We start from the raw sequence: 22,855 nt of genomic DNA, 5'->3' as shown, positions 1-22,855 counted from the left end.
AGTAATATTAGTGAGCAGTTTTGATGAGCGTGAACTGAAATTAATTGTCATTACACGTTGTATTTTGCTGTCTAACCAGGTGATGACTGCATCTCATTGGACCTACTCGTAGTGAATTTGTCCGGGCATACGAGACCTTTCATGTATTTCTGTGATGGCATTTTTAATTGACTGAATAATCAATCATTTTTGTATTGTTCAGGGAACATTAGATATTCGATTAAGTACACTATAATCGACTGTTCGATGTTTCCTACTATGCGCCAAAAGAAAGGCTATATAGACATAGAATCATGATATCTTGCAATGATTCCTTTAATTCAACTAATGAGCTGGTTCTTCGATCGATATTTCCAGGATATTTACACGCCGTTTAATCCAGTGCGCACATTCTTTCGTCTGGCACGCACCTGGGTGTGGCACCTGTTTTTGTGGAAATTTCCACAAGCATGACATGGGAGAGGGGTGGGGTGTCAAGTTTCTTCGAGCCGAAGAGACTGCATACACAATCTCTTCGCTTTTAGTTATTGTCATTCGTGTTTTCCCCTTATTCTTTGCTGAAATTGAACATTTAGATTTAACTTTACGAAAGTTGCTATAGCACATGGTTCTTTTTGTTCAATTGTTGTGAGGTGTGACGGTGTATATACAATTTATGTAATTTCTTTTTTTATCACTCTTGAGAGGGGAAAGAAGAGTAAGAGGGAAAGGGAAATAAAACAAACGTCACGTACGCTAAGCATTCACAGGAAGCCGTCTTTTTACACCAGTCACCAGCAAAGTCATCATCATCACCATCAGACATCACTCGAGATAATTTTTGGCTTTGTTTATCAACATTAAGAAACACGCACAGTCCCTCGAGATAAACACCTAGGAAAATAAATAACAAATACAAAGTATCAACACCTCCCAACAACACAAATATTTAGAAAAGACAACAAACAGCACATCGAAGCGGCATGGATCAAACTCCGTCGCTTCGATTCGAAAAAGGATTGCAGCGAAGCGGAGAAATCGCCGTTACAAAAATAACAGTGCAGAGAATTACGTTTAAATACTTCAAAGTATAAAGGGAACGGATAAAGTTAAGTGATATTTCCTAAAATGGAAGAAATCGTACCAAACGAGGTATGAGAAACGACAGAAATAAAACGAAATTTAGTAGTAAGCTTATAGGCCCTAGCAAAAGTTTGCAGCACCGAAAGCTACGCGAAAATGAATACACATTGGAAACTCGATATTGCGACGAGATCCTTGGGATCAAGTAAACGATACAAAAAAAAACCACACGAAATTAATTCATTTTGACCGGAAAATAGTTTGTGATAAGTATTTTGCTATATGAGATCTCCTTTAATAGGCCTAGATCTAGACAGTATAAACTATATCAAGTTTCCACAATCTGTCACAGGAAAGAAAGTTCGAGCGCTTTTCACCTATACAGTGCACATCAACACATGGACAGAAACTCACCTCTATACTTGCACTGACATTGCCAATAGCACACAACACTCTATTAAAAAGTCATTTCGTATTTGGGAGGCAAGGGAAAAGCAGATGAAGAAAAAGAGAAAAAGAAGCAGACATTGGGCAATGGAACGCTCACTATACCCTGCCTCAAATAATGAAGGGTACGAGTATGCAGCTACTCAGGCCAAGGAGGTATGATACCTCCTTGACAACAAGTTGTAAGCTACACACACTATAAATCAAAAAAAAGAAAGAATGTATATAACCAACAGAAAACGTAATGCCGTAAATTTGTTGACATAAAAACCGTAATAATTACGGAAAAATCGCAATGGTTGACATCTCTGCCAAAAACGCACGTCGGGCCACCCAAATTTCAGACATGAAGATTTTGGTGGCCCGATCGGGCCACCAGAAAAAGTCGGATATTTGCCTTACCTTTAGGAAATTAACAGCGGTAACAATCGGCTCCGTATACGAAGATGCTAAAATAAATGTCAGATGTTTGCTTTCAACTTTGGAAATAAATAAAGGTAATCATACCGGGAAAAATAACGGTAATCATAACGGTTACAAAAATCATACGGAGTCGAATATATTCGACCCCGTATGTCACGATGTTTGCTTAATACTGTTGGAAATGAATAACGGTAAGATTCAGCGCTAAAATTAACATCAGATATTTGATTTTGCGTTCGGGAATGAATAAGGATAACATTTGGCTCCGGAAGATGCTGTTATAAATTTCGACTGTCTGCTTTGGCGTTCGGAAATGAATAATAATATTCAACTCCGTACGATGATAAAATAAATGCCGGATGTTTCCTTCTAAGTTCGAAAGTAAATAGCAACAACATTCAGCTCCGGAAGATGCTAAAATTAATGTCAAGATGTTTGCTTTCACTGTTGGAAATGAATAACAGTAAGATTCAGCTCCGTATGGCGCTAACATTTATGTCAGATATTTGATTTTGCTTTCCTGAATGAATAAGGGTAACATTCAGCTCCGGAAGATGCTGGTCGAATGATTCCATTGACGTTCGGAAATGAATAACAATAATATTCAATTCCGTATTAAGATGATAAAATAAAAGTCTGATGTTTGCTTTTATGTTCGAAATAGCAATAACATTCAGCTCCGAAGATGCGAAAATGAATGTCGAATGTTTGCTTTGGTGTACGGAAATCAATAACAATAATATTCAACTCCGTACGGTGGTAAAATAAATGCCGGATGTTTGCTTTTGCGTTCGAAAGTAAATTGCAATAACATTCAGCTCCGGAAGATGCTAAAAGAAATGTCGAATGATCCCTTTTACGTTCGGAAATGAAAGACGATAATATTCAACTCCGTAAGATTATAGAATAAATGTATGATGTTCGTTTTTAATGTTCGGAAGTAAATAACAATAACATTCAGCTCCGGAAGATGCTAGAATAAAGTAAAATGTCGAATGATCCCTTTGACTTTCGGAAATGAATGACTATTCAACTCCGTATGAGATCATAAAATATATGTCCGATGTTTGCTTTAATGTACGAAAGTAAATAGCAATAAATTCAGCTCCGGAAGATGCTAAAATGAATGTCAAATGTTTGCTTTGGTGTACGGAAATGAATAACAATAATATTCAACTCCGTGAGGTGGTAAACTAAATGCTGGATGTTTGCTTTTGCGTTCGAAAGTAAATTGTAATAACATTCAACTCCGGAAGATGCTAAAATAAATGTCGAATGATCCCTTTTACGTTCGGAAATGAAAGACAGTAATATTCAACTCCGTAAGATTAAAGAATAAATGTCTGATGTTCGTTTTTAATGTTCGGAAGTAAATAACAATTACATTCAGCTCCGGAAGATGCTAAAATAATGTCAAATGATCCCTTTGATGTTCGGAAATGAATAACAATAATATTCAACTCCGTACGTTGGTGAAATGAATGCCGGCTGTTTGCTTTTGCGTTTGAGAATAACTTGAATAGCAATAACATTCAGCTCCGGAAAATGCTAGAATAAATGTCGAACGATCCCTTTGACGTTCGGAAATGAACGACTATTCAACTCTGTATAAGATGATAAAATAAATGTCTGATGTTTGCTTTAATGTTCGAAAGTAAATAGCAATTGCATTCAGCTCCTGAAGATGCTAAAATAAATGTCGAATGATCCCTTTGACGTTCGGAAATGAATAGCAATAATATTCAACTCCGTTCGATGATAATAATGTTTGCTTTTACTTCCGAACGAATAGCAATAACATTCGGCTCCGGAAAATACCAAAATGAATGTCAGATGATTGCTTTTACGTTTGGAAGAGAATAGCAATAACATTCTGCTCCATACGATGCTAGATTAAATGTTGTATATCTGTTATTACATTTCAAAATGAATAACACTAACATTCAGCTGCACTTGATGGTAAAATAAATGTCTGATGTCTGCCTTGACGTTCAAAAATGAAAAACAGTAACATTCCGCTCCGTACGAGCATGCTAAGATAATTGTCAGATGATCCATTTCACTTATGGAAGTGGACAGCAGTAACATTTGGCTCCGTATGACAATAAAATAAATGTTTGATGTTTGCTTTTAAATTTGGAAATGAATGACGGAAATATTCTTCTCCGTATGGTGCTAACATAAATGACAGATTATTGCTTTTAGATTTGGAAATGATTAACGGTATCAATCGGCTCAATTAGATGCTAAAATAGATAGCGGGTGTTTGCTTTCACGTTCGGAAATGAATAAGGATAACATTGAGCTCCGTAAAATGCTAAAATGAATGTCGGTTGTTTGCTTTTACATTTGAAAATGATTAACGGTAACATTCAGCTCCGTAAGGTGCTAAAACACTATTAAATGTTCCATGATTGCTTTTACAATAAGAAGTGAATAACGGTTACTTTCGGCTCTTTACAATGCTAGAACAAATTATGTCGGATGTTTCCAAATGTTTGCAAATGCGGCGCATACTATAGTATTGAATTCAAGCTCACGTTCACGCGACACGGTCTGTTGGCTGCTTTATAGAAAGCTGGATCACTGGTGAATTAATCCCTTTACCGTCAGGCTTTTGCAGACAATAGAGGGATTAATCCAGGTCACCCGTATTGTTGAAGCATTCTCAGTTTCATTCCGGAATGCCCGGCTTATTTCTAGGCCCTGTTAAGCTGAGCATTCCCAAGCGGCGGCCGAAATGGGTATAGAATGCGCGCATTCTGGAGTGCATGCCACAAAGATAAAGGGCATTCCGAACGCATTCTGGATTTCCAACGACTAACGGTCCGGCGCGCCTTAATATACACGTGGACGGAGAGAATGCAGCAATGTTAAGAACACATCAGTGAAAGAGGAAAATCAAACAATCTATTAAAAAGTAATGAATTTTTTCAGTGCCGCCATCGATGGATGAGAAGACTACTACAGCTTGTGATATCACATGTGTAGAGCAACATAAAGAAAATACTAGCCCTATCACTGAATGTGAATATCCCCACCTAACACTGAGGGCACTAGCTCATTCCACAATATTTTTGTACGTTCTTTATTAAAAAATATGTAACCATGGCAATGCATTGTTGTGTTTTACTCATTTAAAATTAGTAAAATATGCCATCAATTCAATTGCTCAAAAACTAAGGGAGGGAGCAAAATTCACTGGTAATTTGTGTAGTTTTCATGTTGTTACCATGGCAACACTTTGTTCGACATTGATGAAAGACGAAATTTGTTACATCTACATAGTAGTCACACGAGTCGAATTTCACAGTCAAGTGCTGAAAATCCATGATTTTTAAAAATGTTTTTCACTGAAAAAAAGTGGTTACTATCATTGCGGGGAGGGGGGGGGGGGGGCCTCCCAGGCCCCCCTCCAGATCTCGGCCGTCGACCGCTCAATTGCGACGAAAATGGGCACACATTGCCTATGATGTAATCTAAAGTACCACAAAATTAAATTTGAAAAAAATTATCATTTATGCTAAATTATGCTAATTTATTCATAATGATGCATGAAATCAGACAATTTGGTATAAATCACTAAATAAAGCTCAAAATGGGCACATTTTTGTGTAAATGTTCTTTTAAGTGTCTTGAGCAAATATAAGTGAAAAAAATTGTGCCATCAGAAAAAAAGTATTTTATTGTTTTTTAATTTCTTATGTATTTCGTTGTTTTTTCGACTTTGTTTTTCATTGTTTTTTCGATGAAACTTGTCCGCAACATTGTTCCAATAAAGAAAATATGTTATTAATTCATATTAATCACTAAAACCCCCAAATAATCATACTTTTATGAAATTTGCCTGTAAGCACAGTTTGCATTGAAATTGTACACGAATTCACGTTTTTGAGCAATTTTTGGTCTGACATGCAAGTACATATTTATGCGCAACTTCGGAACCGTGCGCCCGGACATCGCAAATTTGGTGTCAAAAGATGCGGGAGACTCAAAAGAAAAAAGCCATGAAATGTTGCGGCGATAGCTTTTCGCGTTAGCGATACATCGCGCGGAACGTTGAGGGGGGGCCTCGGAGGCCCCCCCCAACCCCAGCCTAGTTAGGGTTAATACTACAGTGGCCATATGTGCTAAAACTCTTTTCAACAAAAATGGGGATGTTAGTGCAATCCACAATATTTGGTGTTTTTTTTTTTTTGCAATTTGTATTCCAAATTTTGTTACCCTAGCAAAACATTGATGACAATAAAAGATGAAGTTTGCACAACTTCACATATGCCAAATTTCAAGTCAAATTTTCAAAAACTGAGGGAGTTAGCTAATTCCACAATATATTCATATAATTTTCATACAAAAATGCTGTTACCATGGCAACAAATTGTTTAACAATGAAGAAAGATAAAGTTTGCACATCTATGTACTATACCGGTTACATGTGCCAAATTCCAAGCCAAATGCTAAACTAGAAATGTCGCTATGGCGACTAGTATGCCTCCACCATAATGCATGGTACTCCTCATAGGTCTATAGTACGTCTTGACAATGTGTGATGACAGTTTAACATAAATGGTAAACTATCAAAATGACAGGTTTCTCACAAATGTGTTGAACATTCACTTTCCTTGAACTAGATTTAATTGGATGAATGGCTAAATTTTCTAGGAGTGCAGGTATTTAGGGCTTTGAGAATTTCTTTGACTTTTGACCCTTTCATTAGTTTATGCCTTGAGTAATTTTCAAGGAATGGAGAAAAAAAATTAATTTCAGTATTAAGGAGTAAAAAAAAAAAAGCATTTTAACTTGGCCTTTGACCCTTGACCCTATAATTCCCAAGAGAATCACTGTCAGGTAGAACATACATGTACTAAGTTTCATGATGATACCTTGAGTCACTTTCGAGATATAGAGGAAGAAATTAAATTTAGCACTTTCACTTGACCTTTGACCTTTCGGCAAGAAACATCCCAGAAAATCTCTGTTGGGTTATACATGTATCTAAAGGTCCAGTTAACCTTTGGGAGCAGTAATTTAAAAAATTTTCAAGATATCACATTTGATGCATATGTGTAGGTCTGTTGTATCACAAAACATCCTACCATTTAAAATTTTTGCAATAAAGCCTAAATATACAGTGTATATGGAGATATCAGTATTTTTCTTAAAGCAGAAATTTATAGAGAATCTAGAAATATGACAAGTTTGATATCTACGGAAAGCTAAGAAGCTAGTTAACAAAACTGGATATCTTTTAGACGATGTAACTTTACCCCCAAACTGTTTTTGAGATTGAAAAAACACCCAATTTCCATGACCACGTAGCTCCGTTCGCTACAAGAGACATCGGATTTGAGCAACGTCACCAAATGTGTATGAGCTGATTTGCTGTACGGCTATATGAGACCCGCTCTGGCAAAACGCGAAACTTCTCGGCAAATGTGATTTCGCGCTATAGCCCGAAAAAGGTCAAAAAATGACCTACCTCAGGGACCAAATTGACATTTTGGTATCACGTTGTAGGGGAAATTGTCTAGTTTCTGATAGATATCAACGACATTTCGAAATACAACCTACAAAATGTGGAATTTTGAAGAGAAAAGTGGGATGTCAATCTCAAAAGTTGGCCAAAATCTTACGTCTAAAAACCAAATCGCCTTCGCTTACGGCGAAAATGACTGTTCTTTTGGCGATCGTGTCTTAGATATTCTGCATTGAACCCTGACACATTTGATGTGTTTCTATACTGGAAGGAGAAAGGCACCACGAGCTGGAATCAGTTTCAGGAATGAGTTTCTACAGCCTGTGTGAATCTGTTGCATTAGATTTTTCTTCTACTCTCACATCCTAAGCCTAAATTTGTCAGCAGGTTTATCAAGATACACTGTGGTTAAATAAACACACATCTTGAACTGGAAGATTAACGGTACCTGATTAGGCTACCCCACAGTTGACTTTTTTCCGTGTTCAATTTTACCTTGAATGTTCATATCTTACCCTTAATATTCTGTTTTTCCGTATATTATAACCATATCCTGAATGTGTGTATCAAACAACACTCCTTCCGTGTTACTTGATAGTTCTTGAATTGTACAGTCATATATTCGGCTTAAATGTGTCGTTCACGGCCCGCCATTAACTATCAAGAGGTTGTTATTCCTTAGTATTATTTGTTAAGCAGTCGCGAATGACTCGATACTTGTTAGAATCTGAAACCCACATATTCGTTGTATCACTCTTTTTTACCAAATGGTCACGGTCATGTCAACTTAACTGAGCCAAGCATGCTCACCCCAGTACGCTTATCACCCAGACTGTGGGTTTTTGTCACATCAATTGTTTCTGCTGTACGAGACAAAGCTACCGTAAAGTTCCGTGTATAAGACGCACTATTTTTTCGTCGGAAAACGTTGAAAATCGGGGGTGCGTCGTATACACGGGTACAGTCGAATCACAGAAAAAAATCCGTCATGTACACCCAATTTTATGAGGCCAAATTGGGGCCATGTATGCCCATTGACGTTTGGAAGGTAAGCAATCACTAAAACTTACGGATAAATGAGCGATCTTTCAATCTGGACATACACAAAAGCTGCAAATACGAGATAAACTTACATCGGCCTTGTGCAGTAACGATGTATCAATCTGGCCACAGACAACGCTGTAACAGCACTGCTGTATGCTACCGATGTCAGTCTACCAAGCTACCAACAGCCAACCTAGCAGCTGGAATACGCGATGTACAGGTATCATTACTAAATTACCGATACCGTAAAACTTATCAATGTACTAGTATCAATATGGCCATAGACAAAAGCTGTAAAATACGGAGTAGGATCGACACTATGTCACCGTAAATATGAACGATGTGTGAAGCATGCATGCATATCCATGTCGTTCGTTTGCTCTTCATTTCACGAGGCCAGCTAGGATAGCATAGCTACACTGTAGCTAGCTAGCTAGCTAGCAAGTCTTTGGCAAAGGCAGCAGCTGCAGAGAGGCTCCTGCAATGGACTCGCGTGCACACAGCGATCGGATCGAAGCGCGCTTGCCCGTTGTGCGCTGTGTGTGCAAGTCCATTGCTCTCTGTGTGCGTGTGCTGAAATTATAGCGAGCTGCCTTTTGCAAAAGGCTAGCACTGTGCATACAAGCATGGTACACGAGACACACATGTTACTGGTAACAGTGCATGAGTGTAATTACCGTACGCACCGTACGTCTTGCCGTATGATCCCTCTGCTACACTTGTTGATGTTTTTCTTATTTTTCATCATGAACCTTCCAGTCTGACATGCGTCAATATGCGAGACACCCTCTGCTGCTCGTATGACAGCAAAGATCGTACTGTACACTCATGAGTACGATATGCATGACACATGTACCACGATTGAAAGGCGAAACAATAGCAAGTGAGTACGGGTAGTACCGAGACAAGTCTCGCATTTTGCGTCTTCCATATTTTGCCGATGTCCGATGAATACCGTTAAAAGAAAATATAAAAGAAAACGAAAAATAGAGCAAATACATGCTGCATTCCAGGGAAATTTTGAGCTGAAATAATATGTATGACACTCACAATATTTGTGTGGAAATTTTCGTGTTTTTTTTTTTTTTTTTTAAATTTTAGGTCCGAAAGTAGGGGTGCGTCTTATACACGGGTGCGTCTTATACACGGAACTTTACGGTATTTCCTCTCCGATAGTACACTGTACTTTTTTTTGCTATACTCCACTTTAATGTACCTAAATTTTCAATTGTTAGCAATCTTGTGTTTAGCACCTGTCTGGACCCAAAGATGGGGGGGGGGGGGGTAGGGTATGTGGCTGTAACATCCCGGGAACGTGTCCAAGATATGGACGTTCGGAGTCTGATCTTGATTGTGTTCTCATGTGCATTTATGTGCTCGAAATTAGAGCAATTCCTGTTTTACGTGATTTTGGATATACTTTCTTCCTTGAATGTGTCACAATTTATTGTTATTTCTCAATGCATTTCTGGTTCGACAATCAATAACTGCCATAATACTCTATGTGTTAAGTGCTCCGGCTCGTTTACAAAAAACCACATGTCTGCAAGTGTATATAACACACTGCTGGTGTCTCTGATTTGTAAACTATTTGATTACAAATTATTGTTCACATATATACGCAAACTGAATTCTGTTTCTTGAACATGCTTCAAGTCCCTATCAACTCATATAATATCCAGAAAAACCACTGTAGTTCGGTGTGTCGTAACATTGATACCCGGGAATTTCACGCTTAAATTTGTTTAATGTTTTTAAGGTCGCTACTTCGTCTTAGTGACGCAGATTGCCCGCAGTGCTTTTTTGCTTTTTGTTTGCTCCATGGAATTTTCCAACACCTACTGCTCATCCTTTGATATTGTGTACTTGTTCCTTGTACATAGTCCAGCAAGTTACACTGCATTCTTATCACCATCACTTCTTCCTTCCTTATCTCATGTGAATGTTAGTAGTTTTGTTACTGTTCATCGGTGGAATGTTATTTTCGAGCACTGCTTCCAAGAGACATATGGCAACCAAAGTCATGAGCATGCATTCCTAGTAAACAAGTCATTATGTAACTTGTGTTTGCCTATTTTCAAAAATGGCTGAACAAATTAACATAAATCTTCCTCCCACAATGAATAACGAAGTATGTGATTACCAGCCAGCTGCATTGAATTTTTCTTTAAACTGTTCTGACTGTGAAGAAGGTGACAGCACCGACTTTGTCTCATCTTTAAATACAGAAACTCAAGAATTAAAGCTTGACTTAGATACTAATGATGTTTCTGCTCAAAATGTATCCTCTTATTATCATTTGGAAAAAGATATCATCACCTTATCTAATTCAAATTCTAAAGATCTTGTTTCACATATTAATATTAGGAGTTTAAACAAAAATTTTGACCAATTACTTTTACTTGTTAACGAGTTGCAATTCACACATACTATTATTGGTCTCAGTGAAACATGGCTAAAGGAGACGTCACCTTCCTCCCAATTCAAAATCAGTAGTTTTAAATTACTTACCAATAACAGGAATAGGAAGAGAGGTGGTGGAGTAGGTTTCTATGTCAAACGAACTTTAAATTGTCAGTTGCTACATGAATATTGTATCATTTCAGAATGTTTTGAGAGTATTTTCATTGAGGTTATAACTCCACACAACGGTAACATTATTTTTGGGGAAATTTACAGGCCACCTCATTCCAACCCTTCTGAATTTATTGAGTTAGTTCACGGACTTCTTTCTGACAAATATTTTGCCAATAAGACATGTATTATAATGGGTGACTTTAATATAAATCTTTTTAATTGCAATGATACTCCAATCTGCCAAGATTTCCTCAACCTTATATGTTGTCAAAATCTTACATTCCCCTTATAAGAAAACCTACTCGTATATCTGATGCTACTTCTTCTCTCATTGATAATATATTCATTAATAATTTATCTTTTGATGTTACACCTGGTATTGTTGTTTCAGATCTCTCAGATCATTTCCTAGTATTCGCACTTGTTTCCCAGTTCTTCACGAGAAGAACACCAACTCATAACTCTGGTTTTTGTGATATGTCTGAATGTAATCTAAATAGACTTAGGGAGGGATTGAGGTCAGTTGACTGGTCTCCTATTTACAGTTCTGGAAATATAAATGCGTCTTTTGACATTTTTATGAATATTTTAACAACAAATTGTAATAGTTATGTACCATTAATAAAACGATCTAGATCTAATTATAAGAAAATACCAAGACAACCATGGATCACGAGATCTCTCCTTAAGTCTATCAATAAGAAAAATAGATTATATTGTAGATACCGTAAATCCCCAAATGCTTCAAACAAATCTGTTTATATTCGTTATCGAAATACGCTTACATCTACTCTACGTACAGCTAAGCAACAGTATTTCTCCAATCAGTTTCACAAATGTAAGTTCGATATAAAGGGTACGTGGAAGGTGATTAACACAGCTTTAAACTCCACCGTAGATAAAAATTCCCCAAATTCCATTTTTAAAGACCGTTGTTTAGTAGATGAACCAGGGGCGATGGCGGATGTATTTAACGACTTCTTTGTTAACCAGATCTTGCCAGCAAAATACCGCATTCACGGACACCTTTTCATTCGTTCTTCGGGGAAAGGAACGCACTGACTTTCTTTTTCGTTCCTATTGTTGATGATGAAATTAAAGAAGTTGTTCGTAAAATGAATAATTAAAAAAGTACAGGTGATGATGGTATTTCAATTTTTCTATTAAAAAATGTGATAAATGAAATAGTTTCTCCTCTTGTTTATATTTTCAATCAATCTTTATCAAGCGGAAAATTTCCTGATAAGATGAAAGTCGCTAGAGTTGTTCCTATATACAAAAAGGGTTCTAAAGAACATGTTAATAATTATCGCCCGATATCTCTTTTAACTTCAATTTCAAAAATTTTGGAAAAGCTTGTCCATAAAAGAACTCTTAGATTCCTTGTTAATTGTAATATTCTTTCGAATTTTCAGTTCGGTTTCAGAAAGCAACACAGCACTACCCACGCTTTATTGGCTTTTATTGATAAAGTGGCACATGCTCTTGACGATGCTTCACACACCATCGGTGTTTTTATTGATTTCTCGAAGGCTTTTGACACGATAGACCATGATATTCCCCTTTATAAGTTAAGCCATTACGGCATTCGCGGGACGGCTTTAGAATGGTTTAGAGATTATCTTACTCATAGAAAGCAGTATGTTTATTTTAATGGTCATGAGTCCTCAATGAAATCAATTACATGTGGTGTCCCCCAGGGTTCCCTACTCGGCCTGCTATTATTCATCTTGTACATAAATGACCTCCAAAATTCATCAGAGATTCTTTCTTTTATAGGCTTTGCAGATGACACAAATGTATTTCTTTCACATCATAATTCTAATACGCTTATTCATATGTTAAACAACGAACTGAAACTTGTTCAGTCCTGGATTCATGCCAACAAGTTATCACTAAACATTGATAAAACATATTATATGCTGTTCAGTAACTCTTTGCAACTTATTCCTGGTCATGTCCAAATTAATGGCATTAATTTAACGAAGGTTGATAGTATTAAGTTTTTAGGACTGTATATTGATAGTGATTTATCTTGGAAGTCTCACATCAACTTTTTAACCAAAGTTTTATCTAGGAATGCAGGAATTCTAAATAAACTAAAAGATTATTTCCCCACCAATATATTGCAAATTATATACTCAACTATGATTTCCCCTTACCTCAACTACGTAATACTGGCATGGGGTAACACGTCCCAATCTTTGCTTGACTCGCTCTTTCTTTTACAAAAGCCCGCTATTAGAATAATTAATAAGACTGGGTATTTATCTCATACAGATGAATTTTTCCATAAGAATAGAATTTTGAAATTGTCAGATTTGTTTTATTACAATTTAGGGATATTCATGTATAAATTATCCAAAAATGATCTTCCTGATATTTTTTTTTGCATATGTTTAAAAGAAATTATTCTATTCATAACTATCCCACCCGCCAACGTGACGATTATCCCCTACCATGTACCCGAACCATTTTCGCGAAAAAAACAATTATGTATACAGGGCCGAAATACTGGAACGATCTCCCCATAGAACTCGCAGGTTGTTTGTCTTTGTCGACCTTCAAATACAAATTAAGACAGAATTTATTGAATAATTACATTGCGTAAGTCCATTGAAATTTCCTTCTATCTTGTTTATGTGCCTTTTCCTGCTGTGTTGGTTGTTGTCATTCAAATCAGTTAAGCCTCTCTGTTTGCGCTCTTCACACCAGTAGCCCTTTTAGACTGCGTTAATGCAGTCTCAGCAGTCTCGGAACGCGTAAACAGCTGGCTTGTTGTTGTACTCCCCTCAGTGCTATACTGGCTGGTAATTCTAATTCTAATTCTAATTTTTCTTTGAACGTTAGTACTTGTATGTTCACTCTTTAGGTTTCCCGTATCTCTTCCGAGGACTCGCATGTCGAGTTGTTCTCTTTTCACCATTATTCAAATCATATTATTACACTATTGTCAACATTGCTATATCAACTGTTCTTACATCTGCAGAATGTGGTGGTCTGTATATCACTATTTGTATTGAGAAGGTTCTGTTAGTGCCCCAGGTAATTTTGCCTTTCATTTTTGTTTTTCTTTATTTTGGTCCTACGTTGCATCCGTGCTCCTCATCTTTACACTCTGTTCAGAATTTGGGACCTACGCTTAACAAGCTCGCTTTTAAGTAGGTTCCATCATATTTCTTCAGCATTATACATCGAACCAAACGTACGATGATTGACCGCTATGTTTTACATGCTTACATTAATTTACTGTGCATCCAAGCCGGATATTATGATTCACTATGAAAATAAATATGAAAATAAATTGAATTGAAAAAAAACAAACAAATAAACACAACTTTGCACTTTACACATTCCAATTCAATCGACGTAAACAACTTTTTATGTGATTCTATGGTTTTTTTTTTCTCTGTAATATATTGGATGATACAACTTCATTAATTTTTCATTTCAAAGTTTCATTTAATAAGTTAATCTTAATTGTATTGTATGTATTCCTTTGATGTTGATCTTTCTTCTACTTTCAATTTATCCCTAACAGTATGGATGTAACATTTAAGGAACGGCCATATTCCGGAATATCATTATGTCCAAACCATATTAAGTATATTTTTCATTCCATTCATTACTTCCCTGTGTCCATATCATAAATTGCCACAATTGGATCAGCCGTATATGGACGTGCTTCATCACAGGGTTATATCGCCAGTGATCTTGCTGGTTGTCAAATGCTTGACCACAAATTCTGTCCATATTCGAGATATTCATGCATACCCTATACTCTAGCAGTGGCTAAAGTCATGTATTAATGTAAATGTAGGAATACATGTATGTGTTTGAAAGTGAGTTTAAATATGAGCTATTAGTTATATTATGAGGCAAAAGTGCCATTCTGAGCTACATTAAATTTGAATATTAAAACAGATGAGTAACTCAAAGAATGTAAGCAACAACAAAAATCACTGCCCATATGTTATAAATGTTTGCCTTATCATGAATTTGAATTCCTTGACATTCTCCATGGCTGTGCTAATGCGAATTTGAATGCGTTGCACGTGCATTTTTAATTTGAACGCCCTCTTTACACGTTTATTTGAGAAACTTATAAAATTGCATGCTGATGAAATCAAATTGAACAAGAAGTATCACTAAAGGCAGGGCTTGACACTAACGGTGGCCTGGGGCCACCAAAAATGAAAGTCGGGCCACCAAATTTCCAAAAAGGGCAAATTTGGTGGCCCGCCTCGGGCCACCAAAATTTTTTGAAAAGTATGTCAATAAATTCGTAACTTTTTGCGCTGGAAATGCATAAATGCATGCATAAATTAATATAGGTTTTCCCGGTCAATTTCATACTTTTTGTCACTTCAAATTCATTAATGTGCATTCAAATTTACACAGCGCACGCACACGAAAATATTTGGGCATTCAAATTCAGAATCCGAGCGATCAATTTCATTTATGGGCGTTCTATTTCGCTTTCGTGAAATCAAATTCACGATTGGGCATTCAATTTCAAAATGCGAGCACCGACTTTCCTACTCGTGCATTCAAATTCATGCGATAGTCATGTGATAGTCCCAATGAGCTTGTTTGGAGCGTTCAAATTCATTTTTAGGCGATCAAGTTCCTACTTCGTGCAATCAATTTAATGAGGAAAATGGAGTAGACTTTTAAGAAAGGAAAAAGGGCCAACACAACCAATGAAGGCTTGCATATAGTGTAATTATGATTGTTTACAGGTTCTACATTGTTCCCTGTTCATGTAAGCCTATTCTTTGTTTTTCATCTCAATAAATTTCAAATTGCAATGTGCAGTCAGTGCGTCCAAACAACACAACGACAATTTAATCATAATATTTCTTGATGATACTGCATGCTGACAACGCCCCAACACCAACCACAGGATGGCAATTCATCAATTTAAAGACAAACTGACACACAATGATCTGACATATTCCCGCAAAAGTAAATCAATAAGACGGCAATACACAACAAACAAGACGTATAAAATGTTCATGTATCAGTTTCAATATAGTCGAAATTGTTTTTATTCTTTCCTCGAAAGTGTCAATCAACCCTCGGTATTATGCTCGTCTGTAGGCCTATACAGAGCCTAGTGTTTGTTTGTTTGTTTCATTTTCCATCAAAGAAGATGGCTGGATAACCCATATTCAGCTTGCAATAGCTGGTCTTCCATATGGGGTCCAGTTGGATGTTCTGCTCTTTGCGATGAATAAATGAAGTGGGATCTTTTACGCTTATGAGTTGTGACTCTCTCACACATGGGACCTCCATTTCATGTCCAGTCTGAGGGACATGTGCCTGTATATTCCTTTCTGCTAAGCACGAGTTCAAAATTGTCAATGAACAGGTGGCTCTCTACTGCAAAATAAATAATCATCATAAATCCCAATATATTCAAAGCCAAATGAGAAACAAATGCATACATGCATAACTAACTAAATTCAGGACTTCTTTCAAATTGAATGCAGTTATTTGGAACATGGTTGCCTATTCATGTATTTAAATGACCGACAAGATTCCGTCGCCAGCTTGACATGAATTTGAGTGCTCTTTGATGAAATGCGTGCTCCTCTCTTAAATTTGAATGCTCCGATAGTGAATTTGAATGTTCCGATAGTGAATTTGCATGTTCCGATAGTGAATTTGAATGCTCCGACTGTGAATTTGAATGCTCGGATAGTGAATTCGAATGACCGGATTTTGAATTTGATTGCTGATTCAGTGCTGCGAGCGTGGAATGCGTGAAATCGAATGCTCGGAATAGGAACTTGAATGACAGAAGTATGAAATTGACCGGGAAAACCTATAGTATTCAGTGTCTCTACTATGACATATCTTCCTTAGCCTTAGGCTTAGGCTAGTTGATCGTTTGACTTACAGTTTAAACTTCAGTTTGACTTTAGGAAGTACTCTGCCTTCCTGAAATACCTAAAGTGGCTATCAGATATTCATATTGTCAGTTTTGAAACCTTCAAAAGGACATAAAAGTAAGTTTGTCTCTTGTATTTTGAGAAATAGAAATATGTTCTTCTAGCTTTTTGATTATTTGCATGTAATCTGATGTCATTTATTTATGTTTAGATATTGCAACCCATGTGCTTGTCAATGAATATTTATACTTAGTCTTCACCATTCAGCAGTTAAATTTGTTTAAAGGATGGATGAAAAGGACTGATTGAGTGCCTGAGAGTGAGTGTTGCGAGTTTGTTGAGGTTTATTTATGAGTAGATATGTCCAGCTTCCAATTCTTACTAGGATAAAACTTGAATATTTGACTCATTAAAAAAAAAACAGGACTTTTAATTTTTTTATTGTTTTTTTTTCGGGCCACCAAAAATTTGAAATTGATAATTCTGGTGACCCCATCGGGCCACCATGAAAAAAAGTCCTGCTAAAGGTAATTAATACCTCTGCTCCCACAGCCCAGATTCCTATGAAAAAGAATTGAACCTCAGTTTGATAAAAGGTTATGCGTGCCACCTGTCTGTCTGTTTGTCTACGCGTATACATATGTGTCCACGTAGTACCTTGTGAGTACCTGGTGAGTTTGACTGCTTCACAAAATTAATGTGGAAGTAGTTCACTCCACAAGATTTGAAGAAAATATGCAGTTACCATGGCAACACATCAGGTACAAACTGTATACAAAGAGTGTCTTGCATAACTACACCTATAGATCAAGCCGAGTCCACAATATTTTTGTATAAATTTTCATTCAAAATATGCTGTTACCATGGCAACACATTGTTCAACAATGATGAAAGATTAAGTTTGAACATCTACATACCATAGCAGTCACATGTGCCAAATTTTAAGCTATATCCTGAAAGACTAAGGGAGTTAGCTGAATCCACAATATTTTGGTATTCTTTTTAGTGAAAAATGCTGTTACCATGGCAATACATTGTTCAACATCAACAGAAGATGTGTTCTGCACATCTACACAGTGTAGTGGTCACATGCACCAAAATTCAAGTCAAATGTACTAAAAATCTCAGGGAGTTAAGTCAATTCACATATTTTTGTATGATTGATATAAACTAGAAATGTCGCTATGGCGACTGGTATGCCTTTGCCATAATGCATGATTCTCCTAATAGGTCTAGATAGTACATGTGGACAATGTGTGATTACATTTTCACAAAATTGGCAAAATATTAAAATGACAAGTTTGTCACAAATGTGTTGAATGTTCACCTTCCTTGACCTAGGTTTAATTGGATGAATAGGAGAGCATGTATTTGAAGATTTAAGGACTTTAACTTGACTTTGACCCATTCATACGTTTATGCATTGAGTAATTTTCACGGTATGGAGAAAAAGTGTAATTTCTGTATTGAAGAGTAAATTGTTACCATTTTCATCTGGCCTTTGACCCTAAAATTCATAAGATAATCACTGTCAGGCAGAACATGCATAAATATGTAGTAAGTTTAAAGATAACTTGAGCCACTTCCGAGATATGGAGGAAAAAGTTAGTTCAGCACTTTCACTTGATCTTTGACCTTTTGACCTTTGAGGCAAAAAACAAAACAAAAACAAAATCAAAAACTTTTCAGAGAATCTCTATTAGGTTATACATACATACACCAAGTGTAAAAAAAATAATCCTGCTGGCATTGCATAAACATGAGGGAAATAGTAAAATTTTGAAGTGTAGCCCTTGACCTTTGACCCCTGACCTTTGACTATATGAACCCTAAATTCTCTAGATAATCATTGCCAGTCAGTACATGTATATATACTATGTTCCATGAAGATACCTTGAACAATTTCCAAGGTACGGAGAAAAAAGTGAAGTTATAATATTTTTACTTGACCTTTTGACCTTTGACCTCATGACCCCAAACTTTCACCAGAGAATCCTAATTGGGTAATACATGTAATACACTACGTTTCAAGAAAATATCTTCAGGCATTGCATAGATATGGTAGAAATAGTGAAATTTTATGTATTTGACCTTGACCTTTTGACCTTGGACCTTGAGCATGTGCACCCAAAAGTTGATAGGCACAACTTCACCACCTAATACACATACATGCCAAGTTTCATTACGATACCTCAAAAGGTTTTTAGTTACGCTGTCCACAAAATTCATTACGGACGGACGGAAGGACGGACGGAAGGACGGACAACGACGGACAACCAGAAAACATGCCTCCGGCACCACTCCGTGGCGAAGGCATAAAAACTGCTGTTGCCACGGCTACAGATTGTTTCACAAACAAAAAAGGCGTCCTGCACAATTACACATCACAATGATTGTGTAATACAGCTGTATATCAAATGTAGGAGTGTTGTTGCTACAAACCCGAGCTTCAACCACTACAGACATGAGGGAAAACTCCTTCATTGTTATTCCCAGAATTTTGTCCAACCCGACTGGTCATCACATCCTGTGGTCAGTCCACACACCCTACCTCCCTAGGAGCCTAACCTCTCCCATAAACATTTCTGGATAACCTGTCTCCCCATTGTCTACCAGTGCTAAGTTTCTCCCCCATCATCCCCATCATGTAATATGTGAGTCACTGGTGTCAGTGACCCATGGATTGACAGTGGTCATCATTAACTTACACCTTTGTTTTATTATAATTTGAATCCCTCTATTTTGAATATTTGAATATTGTAGATTAAGCCCCTCCTTCGAGTATAGATGTATTATAAAAGTGACCATGTGCTTTGGTCAAGAGTTCTCTCTTTCACCCTCTTCGGGTAGAGACACATAAAGCGTTGGTCTCCCTTGCCATCCCTCTTTAGGGGCAATATATGGCCGTCGGATAGGGAGCACCTATTATACCAAATATTGAATCTTGTATCCTCGCCTGGAATATTATTCTTGTGACTAAATAAAGAGCCCGGAATTGTACACTTTATAATATGAACTGGTCTCTTGGTCTCTTCTGTGTGCTGTCGAGAAACGTTACCAATGTAACACCGCCAATACGCCATCGAACATCAACGCTAAAACAAAAGGTGTTACATTCTGGTGGCACTGGCAGCGGTGGGATTATCGGATCCATCTGTATTATATCGCTCTGGACGTTCCTGTTTTGGACTGTTTTATATTATTTGTTTCCTTCGACTGGATCATCTTGAGACAGCGACCTATCTCTTCTGTGGAACTGAATTCGAGCCTTTGTGCAGTATAAGGCTCCTGCAGACACAATATATATATATATATTTTTTTTTTTCCACTGTGAGATTGCAGTTTCACACAGTGAACAGCTGTGAACTATCACTTCTGCAGAGTTAACTATTATATTCATCATCACTTTCGTGGATTTTGGAGCAGTGGATTGATACCAGTTTTATACTCCAAGCAACGTGATATTGTGCTCCTCAGCCGATTGTATCCTGTTGTGATATCATCATCGCGACATCATCGCCTCCTGGATTGTTTCGTGTTTTGATAAAGCTGTTCACCACTGCTGGAGAACCAACCTTTGCTGTTTTACAGTGCTGAGCTGTTCTTCATTCTGGATCTATTTTCATCGCTGACTTGTGCTGTGAATGCTGTTTAATGTTACCGGGAGTCTACCTGCGCTGTACCTGGCTGTGTCTCCTGTTCAGTCGTCATCAACCAGTGACGTCATACATGGACTGTACAGAGCTATCGGTCATCTACGAGGGATCTGGATGAGTTCTTGTTATTCATATTATTTTTTCTTTTTCACTGAACATTAATTACTTAATTCAGACAGACTCCCTTGCAAATAGTTTTTTTCTTTTGTCTTAATCCTGTCTTCTTTTTATGAGATTTGTTTTTGATGTTGTGAGTATTGGTACATAGCTTCATTATACTCTGTTGTTTTAACAATTTTTTTGCTTTCATTTTATGCGCATGTTGATATACGTATTTAATTGTAATTGTGTGACGTGTGTTTGTTTGTTGATGACATTACTTGTTTTTCTTACATTGATTATGGTTCATGATACATTGCTAGTTTTGTATGTCAGTTTATGCTTGATTGAGCACAAGTTTGTTTGCTGATTTTTTTCCTTTTTATGTTTGCATAGGGTGATTTATTCACATCTGCATATTTTTGTTCTCTTCATCCCTTTTTCTTCTGTCTTCTCTCTCTCTCTCTCTCTCTCTCACTCTCTCCTGTGTAATCAATACTAGTAAGTTGGTTTTTAAGTTGGTTCTTTCTCAATCTTGACTTGGTTAAACCTTTTAACTTCTAACAATGGCTACTGAACAACCCACTCCTACCACATCTACGTCTCCTTCCTCCTGCCAACCCCTCATCCGCATTGATCTCCCTCCTCCTTTCAGCGGCGATGGGAGAGAAGATTTCTCCCTGTGGTGTAGGAGATTAGAAGTAGCAGCAGAAGCATGGCCAGGCAGTAGTCAGATTGATCTGGCCAAAATCCTCCCCTCCCGCTTGGAAGGCTCTGCCTTCACTGTCTGGGATTCCTTGCCAGCTGCTGACAAGTGTAATTTTCCAAAATGCAAGACACATTTGTCCAAAGTGTTCTCTAAAACGACAGAAATTTCAACATTCCAGCGAATGTTGAACGCCCGACCCCGCGCCCAAAATGAACCCCTTGAGGTTTATGTTGCAGACCTCACCAGATTAACATCCCTTGCTTTCCCTAATTTTGACGAAAAGGCGAGGGACGACGAAGTTTTCCGTCGATTTTTGGCAGGATTGGATGCGGAGTTGCAGCGAAAATGCCATGAGCATGGCGCTGCAACTCTCGATGATGCACTCCGCATCGCTCATCAAATCCAAAGAGCGGATGATGCACTTTGTCTCCCCTTTCCCCGTAACCGCCCCCAATCCCCAGTTGTGGCTGCTGTTGCTGCCCCCTCTGCAGATGTTTTGAACACAGTAGTTCAGTCACTTGCTCAACTTCAGGTTCAAGTAGGTGATTTGGCAAAAACTGTCAACAGTCGTTCGCACCACGACCACCCTCCCAATACAGCCGCTCGACATCGTTCCCCCTCCCCATACTCTCGCTCATTGTCACGTGCACACCCCTCCCATTCATCTACATCTCGCAGGCAGGATACATCATATCGTTCCCCTTCCCCGTACTCCTGTTCTGACTCACCAATTCGATATCCCCCTTCATCCTCCTATTGTCACCATCCACGTACTCGCTCCCCATCCCCATATCATCCTAACAATTCACGGCAGTATTCCCGTCGGGAATATCGTTCTCCTGATCGGTCTTCCAGTTATGGTGGACCTGACGTGCGATTTTCACGCCGAGATTACATGCGATACAGGACTGATAGTCCCGCTCGCCCCCCTCCATCTCACTCCCCGTATCGTTCCCATGACTACCGCACCCCCACTTCCTCTCGCCATGTTTCATTTGCAGACAATCAAAATGGCGGCCCCCATGGATCTCAGCATGCCTTTTCTCAGCCGGGAAACAGGCATTAGTTGGTACTGCGGGTCGACTACCAGCATCCGTCTCTCCTGATAGACCCTCTGATTCCCTTCGCTCCGATTGCCTCCCTCGTATCTTGGTCAGAATTGACAACATGAAAATTCCTGCTCTTATAGATACTGGTACATCTGTCTCTCTAGTTAGTGATCAACTGCGTTCAGTCATTCCTAGTTTGTATACACGCCCTTTCCATTCATTACCTCTTAAGGTAAATTCTATATCTGGTGACCCCCTTGACACATTAGGTACAATTAATGTGAATTTTTCTACGACCTCTCATTGCTTCACATTTCCATTTCAAGTGGCCCGTGACATTGATCCCCCCTTAATCATTGGCTGGGATTTCTTGCTTCACTATCAGACACAGCTTGACTTCACTTCAGGTGTCCTCA

The 22,855-nt window shown here is 37.8% G+C and overlaps 1 protein-coding gene and 1 pseudogene across 1 annotated transcript in view; one reads left to right on the top strand and one right to left on the bottom strand.

Annotated features, from left to right (window-relative positions):
* LOC139710006 (lipoyl synthase, mitochondrial-like) overlaps window positions 1-22,855 on the bottom strand; it is a 184,180-nt gene that overhangs the window by 111,005 nt on the left and 50,320 nt on the right. The gene's annotated exons all lie outside the window — the stretch shown is intronic.
* On the top strand, window positions 11,220-20,700 carry LOC139710003 (uncharacterized; annotated as a pseudogene).

This window comes from Diadema antillarum, unplaced genomic scaffold, assembly GCF_040938485.1.
Source record: "Diadema antillarum isolate AM-2024a unplaced genomic scaffold, OU_Dant_1.0 seq00001488_RagTag, whole genome shotgun sequence".
Lineage (NCBI taxonomy): Eukaryota > Metazoa > Echinodermata > Echinoidea > Diadematoida > Diadematidae > Diadema > Diadema antillarum.
This window is presented reverse-complemented; position numbering and strand designations above follow the sequence as displayed.